The sequence below is a fragment of the Panulirus ornatus genome, chromosome 19 (genome assembly GCF_036320965.1).
Source record: "Panulirus ornatus isolate Po-2019 chromosome 19, ASM3632096v1, whole genome shotgun sequence".
Lineage (NCBI taxonomy): Eukaryota > Metazoa > Arthropoda > Malacostraca > Decapoda > Palinuridae > Panulirus > Panulirus ornatus.
The window spans coordinates 6,306,931-6,323,508 of NC_092242.1; the positions used below are offsets into that span (position 1 = coordinate 6,306,931).

Sequence of the window (16,578 nt, forward strand, 5' to 3'; positions counted from 1 at the left end):
AACTGATACAAATAAGTATATCTTTTTTATTTATAATAATTGATCAATATTTCCCACGTCAGCAAGGTAGCGCCAGGAAACAGACAAAGAAATACCCATCCACTCATATACATTTATGCACATATACATTCAAAGCAACATACACACATAACATACATATACATACACAGACATATACATATATACACATGTACATATTCATACTTGCTAGCCTTCATCCATTCCTGGCACTACCCTGCCCCATAGGAAACAGCATTGCCATCCCCTGTGCCAACAAGATAGCACCAAGAAACAGACAAAAAAGGTCACATCTACTCACACTCAGTCTCTAGCTGTCACGTGTAATGCATTGAAACCACAGCTCCTTATCTACATCCAAGCCCCACAGACCTTTCCAAGGTTTATCCAGATGTTTCACTCCATCCTTCCACCTCCAGTTTGGTCTACCACTTCTCCTCCTTGTTCCCTTCACCTCTGACACATATATCCTCTTTGTCAACCTTTCCTCACTCATTCCCTCCATATGTCCACACACTCTCTTCTGCTCTCTCAACCACACTCTTTGCATTACCACACATATTTCTTACACTTCCATTACTTACTCGATCAAACCACCTCACACTACATATTGTCCGCAAACATTTAATTTTCAACGCATCCACCCTCCTCTGCACAACCCTGTCTATTGCCCATGCTTCACAACCATATAATATTGTTGGAGCTACTATTCCTCCAAACACACCCATCTCTGCTCTCTGAGATAATTCTCTCTCTATCTCCAAGAAAGGGTCTGTGGGGTCTGGATGTGGATAAGGAGATGGGTTTTCAGTGCATTCCACATGGCAGATAGAGAATGAGTGTGAACAAATATGACATTTTTGTCTGTTCTCTTGGCATGTATGTGTATGTATATGTTTATAAATAAATAATGGGCATTCATGTATGTATATATATATATATATATATATATATATATATATATATATATATATATATATATATATATATATATACATACATATATATATATATATATATATATATATATATATATATATATATACATACATACATATATATATATATATATATATATATATATATATATATATATATATATATATATATATATATATATATACAACAAGGGCCACACTCGTTCACACTCACTCTCTAGCTGTCATGTAATAATGCCCGAAACCACAGCTCCCTTTCCACATCCATGCCCCACACAACTTTCCATGGTTTACCCCAGACGCTTCACATGCCCTGATTCAATCCATTGACAGCACGTCGACCCCAGTATACCACATCAATCCAATTCACTCTATTCCTTGCCCACCTTTCAACCTCCTGCATGTTTAGGCCCCGATCACTCAAAATCTTTTTCACTCCATCTTTCCACCTCCAATTTGGTCTCCCACTTCTCCTCGTTCCCTCCACCTCCAACATATATCCTCTTGGTCAATCTTTCCTCACTCATTCTCTCCATGTGCCCAAACCATTTTAAAACACCCTCTTCTGCTCTCTCAACCATGCTCTTTTCATTTCCCCACATCTCTCTTGCCCTTACATTACTTACTCGATCAAACCACCTCACACCACATACTGTCCTCAAACATCTCATTTCTAACACATCCACCCTCCTGCGCACCACTCTATCCATAGCCCACGCCTCACAACCATACAACATTGTTGGAACCACTATTCCTTCAAACATACCCATTTTTGCCTTCCGAGATAATGTTCTCGACTTCCAAACATTCTTCAGGGCTCCCAGGATTTTTGCCCCCCCCCCCCCCATTCACTTCCGCTTCCATGGTTCCATCTGCTGCCAGATCCACTCCCAGATACCTAAAGCACTTTACTTCCTCCAGTTTTTCTCCATTCAAACTTACCTCCCAATTGACTTGACCCTCAACCCTACTGAACCTAATAACCTTGCTCTTATTCACATTTACTCTTAACTTTCTTCTTTCACACACTTTACCAAACTCAGTCACCAGCTTCTCCAGTTTCTCACATGAATCAGCCACCAGTGCTGTATCATCAGCGAACAACAACTGACTCACTTCCCAAGCTCTCTCATCCCCAACAGACTGCATACTTGCCCCTCTTTCTAAAACTCTTGCATTCACCTCCCTAACAACCCCATCCATAAACAAATTAAACAACCATGGAGACATCACACACCCCTGCCGCAAACCTACATTCACTGAGAACCAATCACTTTCCTCTCTTCCTACACGTACACATGCCTTACATCCTCGATAAAAACTTTTCGCTGCTTCTAACAACTTGCCTCCCACACCATATATTCTTAGCACCTTCCACAGAGCATCTCTATCAACTCTATCATATGCCTTCTCCAGATCCATATATACATTTCTTTCTTTCAAACTATTCGCCATTTCCCGCGTTAGCAAGGTAGCGTTAAGAACAGAGGACTGGGCCTCTGATGGAATATCCTCACCTGGCCTCGTTCTCTGTTCCTTCTTTTGGAAAATTAAAAAAAATACGAGAGGGGAGGATTTCCAGCCCCCCGCTCCCTCCCCTTTTAGTCGCCTTCTACGACACGCAGGGAATACGTGGGAAATCCTCCTCTCTCATTATTTTTTTTTAATTTTCGAAAAGAAGGGACAGAAAAGGGGGCCAGGTAAGGATATTCCCTCAAAGGTCCAGTCCTCTGTTTTTAACGCAACCTCGCTAATGCAGGAGATGGCGCATAGTATGAAAGAAAGAAATATATATATATATATATCTTTTATATATATATATATATATATATATATATATATATATATATATATATATATATATATACATATATATACATATATATATATATATATATATATATATATATATATATATATATATATATAGAAATATATATATATCTTTTATATATATATATATATGTGTGTGTGTGTGTGTTTGTGTGTTTGTGTGTTTGTGTGTGTATGTGAGTGGATGGGCCGTTCTTAGTGTGTTTCCTGGTGCTACCTCACTGACGAGGGAAACAGCGATCAAGTATGTGGAAAGGGAGCTGTGGTTTCGGTGCATTACACATGACAGCTAAAGACTGAGTGTCAACTAATGTGGCCTTTGTTGTCTTTTCCTAGCTCTACCTCACGTGTGTGTGTGTGTGGGGGAGGAGGATGCCATTTCATGTGTGGTGGGGTGGCGATGGGAATGAACGAAGGCAGCAAGTATGAGTATGTACATGTGTATATATGCATATGTCTGTGTATGTATATGTATGTGTACACTGAAATGTATAGGTGTGTATATGTGCCTGTGTGGGCGTTTATGCATATACATGTGTATGTGGGTGGGTTGGGCCATTCTTTCGTCTGTTTCCTTGCACTACCTTGCTAATGTGGGAAACAGCGATTAAGTATAATAAATAAATATATTGGTGCTGCTGGAATCTACATGCATTAAGTTACATAGCAAGTAGAAAGTCACTTTTAGCATGGCCATTTCATCAACGGCTGGTGAAAAAGAATACAGTCTCCTCAACGAACTTATCATTTCAATAGAGTCCAACCAGTCCCTCCTACTGAGTGTAATGTTTCCTTAAAGCTGCATGAACTCTTGGATACAGGATCCTGGGTTGTACAGGCAGAGCCAAAAGTCACTGTGCACATATACTACAAAGGATAAAATTGCCTTATTCTTAGTATACCATATACAACAAATGGCCTACATAACTCTTGACACGTATAGTGACCAAACGACCTCTCCTTCCTCCCTTCCTTTCCCACACACGTCACTTCAGTGTTTCTTTAAACACAAGCATGTCTGGATGCAAACAGCTGTTAATGTGAAAATGAAAGTATAGCAAAATGCATTCGGAAACAGAATAATTTGTAAGGACATTTGGCCACCACAGTCATCAGATCTTACAACCACTGATTATTATCTAAGGGGAGCTATGAAAGGCACAGTTTACAAAGACAGTGCTCACACTGAACTGATGGATGCCATCACATATTTCATTGAGAACATCTCTATGACTGATTTGTCGCGTATCTCGGCAAACAAGATAAGATGTATCGACGCATGTCTACAGGCGAGTGGGTACCATTCAACATCCATTGTAACTGGAACTTAAGTATGGGAAATGTATTTATATTAATGTACAAAAACTCGCTGATTATACTCATCGTCTAAGGTAGGTGCAAACTGACTTTTGGTTCACAATAATGATGTATGTAAAAAAAAGTTTCCTCATTGCCATTTACTATGTAGCAAGGTAGTGCCGGGAATAAAGAACAACAGTCTTAATTGTTCACATCCACTCTCTAGCTGTCAAGTATAGTGCTACAAATCCAAAACCCCACATCCACAGCTTGCCCCACAGACCATTCCATAGTTTCATCTGACCACTTACGCCCTGGCTTGGCCCACTGTCTGCATGTCACACCCTGCATACCACATGGCTCCACATCAATTTATCCCATGCACACCTCATATCCTGCATATTCAGGCCCCAGTCACTCAAAGCACATTTCACATCATCTTTCCACCTCCTCAGTATCTCACTTCTTGTTCTCTTTACATCATACATGTGCAACCTCAGTCAGCCTCTCCTCACTCATCTCTCCATACGTCCAAACTATCTCAATCTCAACACACCCTCTTCACCTCTCTCATTCATACTCCTCTAACTTCAACACTCTCCTCTCACCTCATTATTCTTTATTTGGTCATCTCCCTCACACCACTTACTACCCTTAGACATTTAATTTCCAACACATCCATCCTCCACTTTACTTTCTCTTACAACATCCCGTGCCTGGAACCTTAGCCCCCTCACCTACCCTCTGTTTTACTTAGCTCTCATGGTTTCATCCACTCCCAGGTATCTAAGCACTACACTTACTCCAAGTTCTCTTCATTCAAACTCACCCACCTCTGTTTCTCCCCTGCTAAACTTAAAAATCTTATTTTTCTTCAAATTAACACTCAACTTTCTCCTTTCACACACACTCTCCCAAACTCAGAAAACAGCTTCTGCATTATCTCACTCAAATCTGCCACTAGAGCCTTGTAAACAGCAAACAATTGACTCATCTTCTTGCCAACCCCCCTCCCCCCTTTCACCAATTACATACTTAGATAATAAGGAAACTTACAATCCTACCGTAACTGATGCTGTCTTTAAATATCATTGTCTGCAAGATGCTCCAATCCTGGCAGAGGGACAGCCTATTAAAATCTTCAAGAAATTTATGCGGGAAAAAGTATCTTTCTTCCTAGCACCAATTATGGAAAGGCAATTCCTTTTAAAAAACCTTGAAAGAATCCTCTCCAGGTTGACAGAGTTCATTTATTTATCAATTCAGATGTTTATCTAAAATTACCCAAGAACCCCTTTCTACAGAAAGAGTCCTGGTATTACCTAGGACCTATTTCTGATAGCTCCTGAAGACCAAGGCTGTGCTACCTCCAGTAGCAGGGAAATGTGGACTCTTTTGGATCTGACCAAAGGATCACTCGCTGTGTAATCTCATGCAGGTAGAGTTTGGTAACACCTGTGACAAAGTTTTGCTTATGTAAACTTGGTAGCTTCAGCCCTGACCTTCCTCTGAACTAATTCCACAGAAATGGTACAACTCCAAAGGTGAACAATGCCAAACAGTTCCTATATACAGTAGATATGTATCTATGTACTTGTCTATGATTGTCATATAATCATCACCCATCTCTTCCAATCTATTCAATATTCTTGTAAGAGAAGTATGATGACAACTAGTGTGCAATCTTGGAACCAGTTAAAATTCATGCTGAGTGCCAATATAGAAAAAACTTCACTTCAATTATCAAATCTATAAAGTACAAAATGAGCACAAATTCATTTCTTGCTTTTTTCTTGATTCTTACAAACAATCAGATATCATAAATCATAGAAAATCTGATTAATGTTGTGGTATTCATATGACACCAATGAAATGGTTTGACAGCTAAATTAAAGAGTAGGCACAATTTGTCTCTCTTAATGATGCTTTTTCAAATATTAAAGAGACTGTGAAAAGAGCCTAAATATTCTAAACTACACCGCATGCATTTTCCTAGCATAAACAAACTGATAATTACTGTCATTAAGAAAAATTCAGGCCCTTTGTTGATGACATATCTAAGATTCTATGCCTAAAATTAAGTACCTTATTTTCTGTCAGTAATCAGATGGAGATATTCCATTCTTAGTTTGTCAAAGACGGAATGCCTTTAAATCTATTAATATCCTCTTATATGATATTTAAGAGGAAACTATCAGTTAAGTTTTCCTTTCAGGATAAAGGTAAACTCAAGTTTGTACCACCACAATTTTAGGTACAAGTCACCTAATAGGATATCACACACTGATTAATCACACTATAAATATGCACACCTATCTGTTCATCCCCAGTCTGCAAAGACACTGAGCAAATATTCAGGTGCCCAATTACTGATGGCACTACAGAGCAGCAAATAATCAATTTATTTCCTTGGAAGGATAGAAATTGCTAGTTGCTGGGTTAAATTACTTTTGCAAAAATATTTTACTGTTAGGCATGAAAGCTGTGTCAACAAAATGGGAGATATGGAGAGGGCAAATATTAAGATGTGTGTTTATGCCATTGAACAATGCCATCCCATGTTCAGTGTAAGGTGTTGGAGGCAAAGGATGGAGCGATGGTGGTGGGGGAGAGTGTGGTAGCCAGAGATGTAGGAAGGGGTGGCGGTGGTCTGGGAAGATGTAGTGGCCAGGAAGGAAGGGCACGGCGTTCAAGAAGGGAGGGTATGGTGGCTAAGGAGAGAGGGAGTGGCAATGGTTATAGAGTGCATGGTGGCCAGGGTGGTATGACATGGTAGCCCTCTGCAGGTACATATGGGTTTGAGGAAAAAAAAAAAAAAAAAAAAAACATTGCAAGGGAAACTGTCATCAGGTCATAATCTTAAGACTCTTAACAAGTTACTATTTCTAACAGCTAGCATAGCCAAGCTTTACTTATGGCTTTAATATCTGGAGTGATACCCACATAATTTCATCATATCCTGTTGTTATAGCTCACAAATGAGTAATCAAAGTAACACCTGGAGAACTTTCTCACATATTTTCCCTCTACTCAACAATGAAACTTGATTAAACAGAGCAAAAAAGGAAATATTCTAGCTTTCCCTATACATTCAAAAGAAAAAAGTTTGCTAGGGGGCCCAAACCCAGAACTGCAGATTTCAGTTTTTCTCTAAGGTTTGCAGGAAACATTTCATATACAAAACATTAAAAACAGTCACAGTGATCCATACCACACTAGACCTCTCTGCTATGAAACATTTCAACCAGCAATCTCAGAGATAAAAGCTAATATTCAGTGTCAAATCTGGCTGAGACAAATATATCTTTTATCACAAACCCAAGTATCATAACCTTATAATTTATTACATTATTGTATTTTCTGAACCTATCACTTTTCCAAGACTGAGAGCCACTATAAAACTTTCTAACAGTATATAACCATTATCCACAACTTCTCAAACATTCTCCTTCATAATCAGGCATATATGTTTATAACCAAGAATACTTTGACTTGCTGAATATACCCCTATTTTTTCAGACATTCTACTAAAGCTAAATAAAATCTCAAGTGATAATAAATCTTATCTACAGCCTACACACAGAATTCAAAATTATGACAAATAATGACTTTGGGCGAGTGCATTAAAGGAAAAAGTTGACTAAATATAAATAAAAGCAACGGTATTTGGTTTAGAAGTGTAGAGAGACAATTGAGGTGTGTTTGATTGGAGAAATATTGGAGGAATGAAGTGCTTTAGTTACCTGGGAGTGAACATGGCAGCAAATGAAATAGGGGAAGCAAAGGCAAGTCAAAGGATGAGTGAGGGGGTGAAGGTTCTGAGAACACTGAGGAATGTGTGGAAAGAAAGGTTGCTATCTGGGAGGGCAAAAATGGATATGGATGCAAGGCATGGGCTACAGATGAGAATGTGAGGAGGGTAAATGTGTTAGAAATAAAATATCTGAGAACAACATTAGGTGTGCGGGGGGTTGATCAAGCAAATAATAACAAGGTAAGAAAGAGGTGTGTTAATAAGATTATGGTTGAAAAAGATGGAGAGAGTGTGCTGAAATTATTTGGACATATAGATAGAATGAGTGAAGAAAAGTTGACAAAGAGGAAATATGTGCAGCAGAAGTAGAGGGAATGGGGGAAAATAATGAGAAGGAATGACAGAGTGAGATATTCTGAGTACTAGGGGCCTGCCTGATGGAGAAAATTGGAGTAATGTGGCATACGGGGGTCAACATGCAGTCAATGGAGTAAAACAAGGCATATGAAGCAACCACAGGAATCCATCAAAAAGGTAAAACAAGGCATATGAAGCAACCACAGGAATCCATCGAAAAGGTCTGTGGGACCCTGTTGTGGAAAGGGGAACTGTGGTTTTGATGCATTGCACATGTCAGCTTGGGAATGGATGTGAGCAAATGAAGCCTTTTCTTTATCTGTTTCTAGTGCTACTGCACTAACTTAGGAAACAGTATAAACAAAAACGAAAGGGAAGAAAAAGAAGATTAAATACAAAAGAGAGAATACATACGTCAGAAAAGGAGGGAACACGGAGAAAGGGAAGACCATATTGGAGACGAAAGAATAGAATGAAAAAGATTTTGAGCAACTGGGGCCTGATCATACAGGAGTGAAAGGCATGCACAGGATAGAGTAAACTAGGATTGATGTAACTGACATGTTGTCAATGGGCTGAACCAGGGCATGTGAAGTAACCAGGGTGAACTATAAAAAAAACTATGCGGCCTGGTTTTGGTGCATTATGCATGAAAGCTAGAGAATGGATGTAAGCAAAAGCAGCGTTTCTTTGTCTATTTCTGGTGCTACTTCACTAACGTGGCAAATTGCGACCAAGTCTGAGTACATATCTATTATATTTTCATTCATTTATTTAAACCTGATCAAAATACATAAATAAAAATATAACAAATACATACTTAGGCTTGGCTGCAATTTCCCACATTACCAGAGTAGCAACAGAAACAAAGAAAGGCTGCATTTGCTCACATCCATTCTCAAGCTTCCCTGTGGGGCGTGATAGAGAGGAATGGATAAAGGCAAGCAAGTATGAATATGTACATGAGTATATATGTAAATGCCTGTGTATGGGTATGTATATGTTGATTTGTAATGTATGTATGTGCGCATATGGCTGTTTATGTATATATATGTGTTCAAGAGTGGATGGGACATTCTTTGTCTGTTTCCTGGCACTATCACGCTGACACAGTAAACAGTGATTATGTATAATAAAAAAAAGAAATATATATATATATATATATATATATATATTTTTTTTTTGCTTTGTCGCTGTCTCCCGCGTTTGCGAGGTAGCGCGAAGAAACAGACGAAAGAAATGGCCCAACCCACCCCCATACACATGCCTTGATTCAATCCACTGACAGCACGTCAACCCCGGTATACCACATCGCTCCAATTCACTCTATTCTTTGCCCTCCTTTCACCCTCCTGCATGTTCAGGCCCCAATCACACAAAATCTTTTTCACTCCATCTTTCCACCTCCAATTTGGTCTCCCTCTTCTCCTCGTTCCCTCCACCTCCGACACATATATCCTCTTGGTCAATCTTTCCTCACTCATTCTCTCCATGTGACCAAACCATTTCAAAACACCCTCTTCTGCTCTCTCAACCATGCTCTTTTTATTTCCACACATCTCTCTTACCCTTACGTTACTTACTCGATCAAACCACCTCACACCACACATTGTCCTCAAACATCTCATTTCCAGCACATCCATCCTCCTGCGCACAACTCTATCCATAGTCCACGCCTCGCAACCATACAACATTGTTGGAACCACTATTCCTTCAAACATACCCATTTTTGCTTTCCGAGATAATGTTCTCGACTTCCACACATTCTTCAAGGCTCCCAGAATTTTCGCCCCCTCCCCCACTCTATGATCCACTTCCGCTTCCATGGTTCCATCCGCTGCCAGATCCACTCCCAGATATCTAAAACACTTCACTTCCTCCAGTTTTTCTCCATTCAAACTCACCTCCCAATTGAATTGACCCTCAACCCTACTGTACCTAATAACCTTGCTCTTATTCACATTTACTCTTAACTTTCTTCTTTCACACACTTTACCAAACTCAGTCACCAGCTTCTGCAGTTTCTCACATGAATCAGCCACCAGCGCTGTATCATCAGCGAACAACAACTGACTCACTTCCCAAGCTCTCTCATCCCCAACAGACTTCATACTTGCCCCTCTTTCCAAAATTCTTGCATTCACCTCCCTAACAACCCCATCCATAAACAAATTAAACAACCATGGAGACATCACACACCCCTGCCGCAAACCTACATTCACTGAGAACCAATCACTTTCCTCTCTTCCTACACATACACATGCCTTACATCCTCGATAAAAACTTTTCACTGCTTCTAACAACTTGCCTCCCACATCATATATTCTTAATACCTTCCACAGAGCATCTCTATCAACTCTATCATATATATATATATATATATATATATATATATATATATATATATATATATATATATATATTTTTTTTTTCTTTTTTTTATACTTTGTCGCTGTCTCCCGCGTTTGCGAGGTAGCGCAAGGAAACAGACGAAAGAAATGGCCCAACCCCCCATACACATGTATATACATACGTCCCACACGCAAATATACATACCTACACAACTTTCCATAGTTTACCCCAGACGCTTGACATGCCGTGATTCAATCCACTGACAGCATGTCAACCCCAGTATACCACATCGCTCCAATTCACTCTATTCCTTGCCCTCCTTTCACCCTCCTGCATGTTCAGGCCCCGATCACACAAAATCTTTTTCACTCCATCTTTCCACCTCCAATTTGGTCTCCCTCTTCTCCTCGTTCCCTCCACCTCCGACACATATATCCTCTTGGTCAATCTTTCCTCACTCATTCTCTCCATGTGCCCAAACCACTTCAAAACACCCTCTTCTGCTCTCTCAATCACGCTCTTTTTATTACCACACATCTCTCTTACCCTTACGTTACTCACTCGATCAAACCACCTCACACCACACATTGTCCTCAAACATCTCATTTCCAGCACATCCACCCTCCTGCGCACAACTCTATCCATAGCCCACGCCTCGCAACCATACAACATTGTTGGAACCACTATTCCTTCAAACATACCCATTTTTGCTTTCCGAGATAATGTTCTCGACTTCCACACATTCTTCAAGGCCCCCAGAATTTTCGCCCCCTCCCCCACCCTATGATCCACTTCCGCTTCCATTGTTCCATCCGCTGCCAGATCCACTCCCAGATATCTAAAACACTTCACTTCCTCCAGTTTTTCTCCATTCAAACTCACCTCCCAATTGAATTGACCCTCAACCCTACTGTACCTAATAACCTTGCTCTTATTCACATTTACTCTTAACTTTCTTCTTCCACACACTTTACCAAACTCAGTCACCAGCTTCTGCAGTTTCTCACATGAATCAGCCACCAGCGCTGTATCATCAGCGAACAACAACTGACTCACTTCCCAAGCTCTCTCATCCCCAACAGACTTCATACTTGCCCCTCTTTCCAAAACTCTTGCATTTACCTCCCTAACAACCCCATCCATAAACAAATTAAACAACCATGGAGACATCACACCCCTGCCGCAGACCTACATTCACTGAGAACCAATCACTTTCCTCTCTTCCTACACGTACACATGCCTTACATCCTCGATAAAAACTTTTCACTGCTTCTAACAACTTTCCTCCCACACCATATATTCTTAATACCTTCCACAGAGCATCTCTATCAACTCTATCATATGCCTTCTCCAGATCCATAAATGCTACATACAAATCCATTTGCTTTTCTAAGTATTTCTCACATACATTCTTTAAAGCAAACACCTGATCCACACATCCTTTTGCTTTGTCGCTGTCTCCCGCGTTTGTGAGGTAGCGCAAGGAAACAGACGAAAGAAATGGCCCAACCCACCCCCATACACATGTATATACATACACGTCCACACACGCAAATATACATACCTATATATCTCAATGTACCCATACATATACTGTCTGCCTTTATTTATTCCCATATATATCCTCTTGGTCAATCTTTCCTCACTCATTCTCTCCATGTGACCAAACCATTTCAAAACACCCTCTTCTGCTCTCTCAACCACACTCTTTTTATTTCCACACATCTCTCTTACCCTTACATTACTTTCTCGATCAAACCACCTCACACCACATATTGTCCTCAAACATCTCATTTCCAGCACATCCACCCTCCTGCGCACAACTCTATCCATAGCCCACACCTTGCAGCCATACAACAGACACAAGAATGGCCCAACCACCCACATACACGTGTATATACATATGGAAAGTGTGTGAAAGGAGAAAGTTGAGATAAAATGTGAATAAGAGCAAGGTTTATCAGGTTTAGCAGGGATGAAGGACAAGTTAGGTGGGATGTAAGTTTGAATGGAGAAAAACTGGAGGAAGTGAAGCATTACAGATATCTAGGAGAGGACTAGGCAGCAAGTGGAACTGTGGAGGAATAAGTGAGTCATAGGGCGGGGAGGGGGTGAAGGTTCTGGGAGCGATGAAGAATGTGTGGAAAGTGAGAATATTATCTTGGACAAAAATGAATATGTTTGAAGGAATTGTAGTTCCACAATATCATATGGTTGCAAAGCATGTGCAGATGAGGGCGGATGGGTTGAAAATGAATGTCTAAGGACAATACGTGGTGTGAGGGGCTTTGATCGAGTATGTAATGAAAGGGTATGAGAGATGTGTGGTAATAAAAAGTGTGGTTCAGAGAGCAGAAGAGGGTGTATTGAAATGGTTTGTACATATGGAGAGAATCGGTGAGGAAAGGTTGACAAAGAGGATATATGTGTCAGAGGTGCAGAGAACAAGTGGGAGACCAAATTGGAGGTGGAAGAATGGAGTGAAAAAGATTTTGAGCAATTGGGGCCTGTACATGTAGGAGAATGCAAGGCGTGCATGGAATAGAGTAAACTGGAACAACGTGGTATACTGACGTTGCTATGCTGTCCATGGACTGAACCAAAGTAAGCAAAACGTCTGGGGTAAACCATGGAAAGGTCTGTGAGGCCTGTGTGGATAGGGAGCTGTCGTTTCGGTGCATTACACATGACAGCTAGAGAATAGGTGTGAGCAGATGTGGCCCTTTTTTTCTGTTTTTCTGGTGCTACCTTGCTGACACAGGGAGTGGCAATGCTGTTTCCTGTGGGGCAGGGTGATGCTGGGAATGGATGAAGGCATGCAAGTATGAATATGTACATGTGTATATATGTATATGTCTGTGTGTGTATGTAAGTGTATATGCTGATATGTATATGTATGCGTATATGTTGATATGTATATGTATGTATATCCCTGGGGATAGGGGAGAAAGAATACTTCCTACATATTCCCTGCATGTCATAAAAGGCAACTAAAAGGTGAGGGAGAGGGGGCTGACAATGCTCCCCTCCCATTCTTAATTTTCCAAAAGGAACAGAGAAGGGGGCCAAGTGAGGATATTCCCTCTAAGGCTAAGTCCTCTGTTCTTAACGCTACCGTGTTAACGTGGGAAATAGCAAACATGTTAAAAAAAAAAAGTTCATTTATGTATACATATGTGTAAATGAGTGAATGGGTTGTTCTTCGTCTGTTACCTGATGCTACCTCACTGATGCGGGAAACGGTGATCAAGTATGATAAAAAAATATAATAATAATATCTATAATGCACTAGAACCATTCTAAAGGTTCCTATGACTCAAGGCTGTGCTACCTGCAAAAGTAAATGCAGGATGCTCCAGAGTAAGTTCTTTGATGAGACTGTCTGCCTAGTGATAGAGCCTCACCAAAGTTGACTTTTCACTCATGGTGTAACCTGAATAGCCCTATATCACTTTTATCCTCAGTATCCAGGTTTTGGTAAAAAACTGATCCACAATAGAATCAAATAAACCATCCCTCCCCCCAACGGAATCAAATAAACCATCCCTCCCCCCACACACCATGGTTTCAGACCAAAACTCTCTACTTCCACACTACACAGTGACGTCACACAACATATCCTGAATGTATTCAACCAACCACCATCCTCCCACACAGTGCAATAAGCATCAACATAGCATCTTGACACTGTCCCCTAACTTGAAACTAACCTACACAAGTGGTTGGTCAATTTCATAGCCAACTACCATGCCAGAATCACTCACAATGTCTCCATCTTAAACTCTACAATGGAGTTCCCCAAAGAGCAGTTCTTTCTCCCTTCAATCTCCTTTCACACAACTTCTCAGTATGTTAGGCAAACCTTAACACGAAGATCCTTCTGTATGCAGACGATCTCTTGATCGTGAGAACACCCTGATACCACGAAAGTAACATCAAACATGCAGCAATACATTATGCAATTGGAACAATACTCACCCACAATAGAATGTCTGCATCTCTACAGAAGTGTTCAATAACTCTTTCAACCACAGACAGGACATGGATCCAGCTCACACCCTTCAATCTCTCCCAGTGAGCAAAACACCAATCATTCTTGGAAACCAACACATGACATTCACTCCCCACACCAATAACATCAAAACAAAATCAAAACACATACTAAATGCCTTCAGACCACTAACAAACACCAGATATGGACAAGAAAAAGAATCCCTCAATATCCTATATAAACAGTTTACCTGCTCTACTTAAAACTATGCCTCAACTGCCTAAATTTTCACCCTCTCAAAAGCAAATTTAACAAAAGCACAAACCACACAAAATCAATGCTGTCTGAAAAATCACTGGTAGCCTAGCAACCACAAAAATTCAATACCACAATGAAACAAAGATCCTCCCAGTACAGTCCCATCTCATACTCGGAACTCAATCACACTTGGCAATTGACCCCTCCCAAACAAACCACTCTTTAACACTACCAACTGCTACATAGGCATAAAATGCTTACCCTTACCTCATACTTCAGTAATCTCTACTCACAGATCCCCAAACCACAAAACATAACACAGACGAACACACAATAAAATATCCAAAAAGCTTTAAAAAGCCAACCTCCTAACTCAGTTTCGACCTAACCACATCAGAGATACACCTACCAGAAACTACACTCCCCTAACAAACACTAGTCACACACTCCTACTTATGCTCTGGACATCATCCAACACTACGACTACTCTACAATCAACATTTCAACACATCTTAAGACCCTTCATGCACACACTGCAATAACCACAAAGAAGACACCAAGAACTTAATAATTTAATACTCAGCTGTTCAGCACTCACTGCACATAGATGCACACACATCACTATACTTTAAGGCCAATGGTCCTAAACAGCAGATGCAGCTGACATCTAGTGCTGCAAGAGCCTAATAAATGAATAAGTGCTCTGACACACTGACTTTTTCTAAAAAAGTGGTCCTGGGAAATTTTTTCTATTTTTTTCTTTCATATTTGTTCAATATTTCCTGCATTAGCAACCTAATGCCAGGAACAGAGAAAAAAAAGGCCACATTTGCCTGCATCCATTTCATTCTCCACCTGCTGCTCATAAAGTACCAACATCACAGCCCTATCCACAACCAAGCCCCACAGACTTTTCCAGTTTTTCCCAGCCACTACATATGCCCAGATCCAATCCACTGACAGCACAATGTCTTCTGTAATCCACATTGATACAATTTATGCCTTTCACCCTCCTGCACGTTCAGGCCTGAAATACTCAAGGACTTTTCAGTTAATCTTTCCACCTCCAATTCAGTTTACCCCTTCTCCTTCTCCCTCCACTTTCTCTCTCCTAACCATTTTAGCAAACCTTCTTCAGCTCTTTCTATCATAATGTATGTGGGCGGGTTGGGCCATTCTTTCGTCTGTTTCCTTGTGTTACCTCGCTAACACATGAGACAGCAACTAAGAATAGAAAGGAAAAAACTCTTTCTTACCCTACAATTACTTACTTGACCAACACTCCTCACACCCACATATTGCCCTCAAACATTTAATTTCCAATACATACATCCTCTTCCATACAGTCTCATCTAAATTCCATGCCTTGCATCCCTAAAACATTATCGGGACTACTATGCCTTCAAATGTATTAATTTTTACCTTCAATGCTCCCAGAACCTTGGCCCCTCACCCACCCTTTAACTCACTTCAGCTTCCACGGTTCCATTCACTGCCATGTCCACTCTCAGGTATTTAAAGTAATTCACTTCCTTCACAGGTTTTTTCCATTCAGACCCACACCCAAACTAACATGTCTCTTTGAACTGCTGAGCCTAATAACCTTGCTTTTATTCACACTGAATCTCAACTCTCCTTTCACACACTTTCCCAAACTCAGACACCACTACCTGCAGTTTCTTACTCAAATCTGCCAACAGCACCATGCCATCACTAAATAATAACTCGTACCCCCTAAAAAAAAAAAAAAAAAAACTACCATTTGCCTCCTTTATCCC

General features: G+C 40.3%; 1 protein-coding gene across 1 annotated transcript in view; it reads right to left on the minus strand.

Moving 5' to 3' along the window:
* Positions 1-16,578, minus strand: part of LOC139755347 (tyrosine-protein phosphatase non-receptor type 2-like) — a 109,408-nt gene that overhangs the window by 51,299 nt on the left and 41,531 nt on the right. The window lies entirely within an intron of this gene.